Below are 5,142 nucleotides of genomic sequence, written 5' to 3'. Positions count from 1 at the left end.
GCGGGGTAGGGGGCATCCTCCTCCCCCTGTCACCTCTCAACTCCCTTACTGGGGTTTCCCAAACTTTCCAAATACACTTCATGCACTAGAATCCCTTTCTCAGGGTCTACTTCTGGAGACACCCAACCAAAGACTTCCAAAGGTTTCGAGCACCAACCTGGGCCAGAGGTAACTCTGGTCTTTGGAAGCAAAGTGACCAGGTCGCCTCTGACCCTGTGGTTGGAGTGGACAGATCCTAAACAAGCACCCAGTAAATCAATAAGAAAATCGTCAGATAATGCAGGTGCTTTGGAGAGATCAACAGAGTGATGCTTTAGAAAATGTCAGAGGGGCGAAGGCTGGCTTAGTCAGGGTGGTCAGGCAAGGCTTCTCCGAGCAGGTATCAGCCACGAGGAGCTCTGGGGAAGGGTGCTCCGGGCCCAGAGCACAGCTAGTGCAAAGGCTGGGGGTCGGCATGGGGAAAGTGGGGTATGCTAGAAGAGCAGAGAGGTATGAGTGTGATGGAGGAGAGAGAGTCTATGGTGGCCAGAATGATGGATGGATGGATGGATGGATGAATGAATGAATGAATGAGCAGATGACCTAGAGCTATAGAAATTTGAGACGAGGCAGTCTGGGGCAGATCTATCCCAGCCCCTGATGGGAGAGGGGGGTCCGCCATCTAGCAGGGTGGCAGGGACCCTTCAGAAATGTTGCAGCTGGACCAGAAATGCTGCTTGTTGCTTTCATAACCATTGGGAGGTCGGGAGGCGGAGGAAGGCTGCCAGACAAGGTGGGGAGGGAGTGTGGGGAACCCCCAACTGCCTGCCCCACTGGGCCTGGGAATCTGACAGCATCTGTCACCAGGAAATCACATATAATCGCCTTAAAGGGATAAAAATCAAGTTGGGGGAAGCACTTAAGGCCAAGCAGAGTGGATGAGTGGGACAGCCTGGTCCGTTCCCTGTAGGGGGAGGAGGGGCCGCTCCTCAGGGACAGGGAGTCTCTAGAGGCTCCTGCAGCCCAGATGCCAGGGCCCAAGGGGGTGCAGGTGTCTCAGGAAGTGCTCTTCGTTGAATGATCTGTTGTGGGTTTTCAGGGAAGCCTCCTCGCTCCCACATTGCTGCTGTGCCTGAACGCCACTGCTGGGGGCCCGTCTTTGCACGTGAACTCTCCTGCTAGGGACCCTGTCAACACACACCTGCAACACTCAGAAGAGAGAGGCACATTGGCACCTGCCAAAACCTTCGTCCAGATGCTTCGTTGGTTGCAAGTGGAACCCATGAGGGGATGGGACACAGGACAGATATTTTTTGATATGCTTAAGACATGTAACTACTGTTACCATGAACTTGTGATTGTATGAGGTAAAAACACAATCCGAACAGAATTTTTTGGTATTTTTGGTATATTTTTATTGCTATAAAATAGACATAATATAGAAATTACCATTTTAAGCATTTTAAAGTGTACAATTCAGTGGCATTAAGTACATTACCATTATCCATTTCCGGAACATCTTCATTATCCCAAACAGAACCTCCGTACCCACTCACCAGCAACTCCCCCAAGAATATCTTGGGTACTAAAAAAACCAGGAGGGTGGGCAGTTTGATGCACGTGCTCAATCGATTTCACCTCTCACCACCATCTCCTTGGGGCTGAATCTGAGATAGGATTTCCCTTTAGGATCTCAGGATGTCTGACCGAACTCCAGCCTGATAAAAACTCATGGCACCAAGCCCAGAGGGAGAGAGAGATAAACTCCCTTGACAGTTGCTCAAGCAGAAGCCACGAGATTTGCTTGGATCGCCCTCTCTGGCTTGCCTGAAGTCATGCTGCTATGGACTGAATGTTTGTGTGCCCCTGGATCCCGATGTTGAAGCCTAACTCCCAAGGTGACGGTGTTAGAAGGCGGGGCCTCTCGGAGTGAAGGTGTCCTGTAAGAAGAGGCATGAGCTTTTTTACTGCCCTCCACCAGGTGAGGGAGAAGACAGCTGTCTGCAAACCAGGAGGTGGGCGCTATTCAGATCCTGGGTTTCTCAACTTTCAGAACAGTATGGAGTCAATGTTTGTTTAGAGAATGTTGTTATAATAGCCCAAGCTAAGACACGTGTGACTCCCTACACCAATCTCTGCGGTCAGGGGCACTGATTACCCGGTTGGCTTATGGACCAAGAGCAGGAGAAGGTGGTTTCCTGGCTGAAAATCAGGGGTGATGTCATGTGGTGAAAGCCTGCTGCTTGGCAAAAATAACAGATTGTCACTATACTCTACACATCAAGCCACCTTTTGAGAGTGTCCAGGCCCGCAAGTGTCATCCCAAAATTTGTGCTACAGTGAAATGAACTTGGGTTGCCAAGTGAATTGAGTGACATCCCAAAGCCACTTGAGGCCACCATGCAAAGAGGGCCTCCTTGCTCTGAAGCCAACACAAAGGAAATCAGAGCTAAACACGGAGAGGGACCGGTCCTGATAACACGGGCAAGTCCCTGGGTCCAGCCCAGCTTGAAGCCAGTTCTACTTGAGGATATTACAGTTTTGTGAGCCAACAAATTTGCTTGTTGGCTTAAGCCAGTTTGAGGTATTATATTTTGTCACTTGTTATCCAAAGAGAATTAATGCTAGTTCATGACCACAAGTCATTTAAGAAGCACGAAGCTAGATAATTTCTAAACTCCCCTCCAGCCCAACATTCTAAAAAAAGAAATTCCTTCAAAAATTAACAACAAGGAATTATATGTTATCTGAGATATCTTGTCAAGCCAGTGAAAATTTTCCTATAGTCACCAACTCACTGTCCAGCTTTAGCCACCACTCCAGCCCCTCTTCCTAGTGTGTCCTTTGTCCCAGTCCAGGGACAGTGGATTGGGAGCACTGGGAGATGACTACAGTGGGAGACTCTGATAAACTGACTCTGATAAGCAGAGTCAGGAAAAGGTGAGGAAGGGAACCATGTAGGTGTCTGGAAGAAGTGCATTCCAGGCAGAGAAACAGCATGTGCAAAGGTCCTGAGGCAGGCATGAGCCTGCTGTGTCCAAGGAGCCGGGTGTGCTTGGAGGAAAGAGCGTGAGGGATAGAGTGTTAGAAGGTAAGGTCAGAGAGGGAATGAGGGAGGGGCAAACTGCGTAGGGAGTTGGGTATTAATATTAACATGATGTTCAGAGTTACACCTTTTTTTGTCCCATGAATTTTTTCCTAGTTTTATTGAGATATAATTGGCATATAGAGTTGTGTAAGTTTAAGGTGTACAATGCGATCATTTGACCATGTAGAGGTTGTGAAATGCTTACCGCAATAAGGCTAGGTAACACATCTTTCACCCCGCGTAAGCGCCATTTTGTTGGGGTTACAGTGAGAACATTGAGGCTCTACTCTCTTAGCAAAAGCATGCAATGCCGTTGACCATAGTCCCCGTGCTGCAAGGGCTCCACACAACCCTGATCACTCGCAAATACCCAAACTCCCACAGGCCGACTACACACATTCAGTCCTTCATACCCATTGACCTACGGCCCCATGAGCACACACAATCACGCGTGGGCACACGTCCACATTTTCCCCCGCACAACCACACTTATCTCCTTTGCCTGGGCACACACACACACACGGATTCCAGTTCACTCGCCCACGTAATGACATGCACTCGTGCACACAAGCACACGCAGTTGCAAATACATTTGCACACTCATTTCTCTTCACTCATGTAAACACGCTCGCCGGTGTCAGCCTGCCCATACACTCGCTCACATGCAGCCCCAGATCCCTGGCCTGACACAGCCGCGCAGGCCGGCTGTTCCCACATTCACGTCGGGCACAGAGTCAAACACAAACAGCCACGTCCTCATCCACTCGCCACCACCGCCCCTCCCCCATCCCGTTTTTCTCTTTGGGGTTCATTAATCATGGGGTCAAGACAGACGTTTGAAAATCATCCTGCTGTTACATGATTTCAGGGAAAGCTCGGGAAGGAGCCAGTTTATTACATTTGGAAGTGTGCTTCTCTGGGGAGACTGCAAAGAAGAAAGAACGAAGCCTCAGCTGACGATGGAAAGCTGAGCTCAGAGCAGGGATTACGGGGATCAGCCGAGATCATCTAGCTGCTTTCATTAACCCCAGAGTTTATTTTCCCCTCTCCTTCTTGACAAGTTCACGGGAGACTGACAGCCACAGCCGCAGGCTGCCAACTTCACCTCCCCAAACAGAGCTCCTCGGGAAGTTCCATGGGGGCGGGGGTTGGGGGGAGACCTGAGTTCTCTTTACTTCTGCCCGTATAGTGGCCAAATGGTGCCCCCCCCCCCATTCGCATCTACCCGGAACCTCAGAATGTGGATTTTGAATAGGGTCTTTGCAGACGTAGTTAGCTCATGATGGGCCCTAGATCCAATAAGAAGGGAAAAGACACAGAGACACAGGGAGAAGCCCCTGTGAAGATGAAGGCAGAAACTGGAGTGATACAGATCTAAGGCAAGGAACAAGGAACACCAACTCTGCTGGGGCCTGCACAAGCTGGAGGAGGCGAGAAGGGTCCTCCCCTAGAGCCTTCTGACGGAGAGCAGCCCCAACGACCCCCCACCTTATATTTCTGGCCTCCAGCACCGTGAGAGAGTACATTCCCGGTGTTTTAGTTTGTCGTACTTCCTTAGGGCACCCTGAGGACGCTAGCACAGATGCAGGTTTTAACTGACTGGCTGTACCTGCACCAGCCCTTTCCTCTGCTGGTCCTCGACCTGCTCACCTGTAAAAGGGGATGCCCTTGGACATTGATTTAGTCCATAGAGGCGTGTTGGGCATCTCCCAATTGCCTGGCATTGATTGTATGACAGAAAGCCAAACAGACAGGAACGCCTGCCCCGTGAAGCTGACATCCGAGAGAGTGGAAAAGATCATGAAGTGAAAATACGTAAAATACCTGGTATGACAGGACTTGATAAGGGTGCCAGCTCAGCCGAGCCTGCAGGAAGTCAGCCTCAGCTCTGATTCCAGAGAGAACCCTAACCATCCAGGCTGGGCATTTCATTTGATTTGATAGAGAAACTCAAGAGAAGGGGGCTGTAGAGACCACAGAGGGCAGAGGCGGATGGGGTCTGGTGAAGTTGAGCAGGGTGGCAGGAAGGGGGTCCCCAAACTTCCCCACGCAGAGAGAAATCGGGGTGGCAAAGA

This window comes from Furipterus horrens, unplaced genomic scaffold (assembly GCF_987537825.1).
Source record: "Furipterus horrens unplaced genomic scaffold, mFurHor1.1.pri manual_scaffold_8, whole genome shotgun sequence".
Lineage (NCBI taxonomy): Eukaryota > Metazoa > Chordata > Mammalia > Chiroptera > Furipteridae > Furipterus > Furipterus horrens.
The sequence above is the reverse complement of the archived record's forward strand: the minus strand, read 5'-3'. Positions refer to the sequence as shown.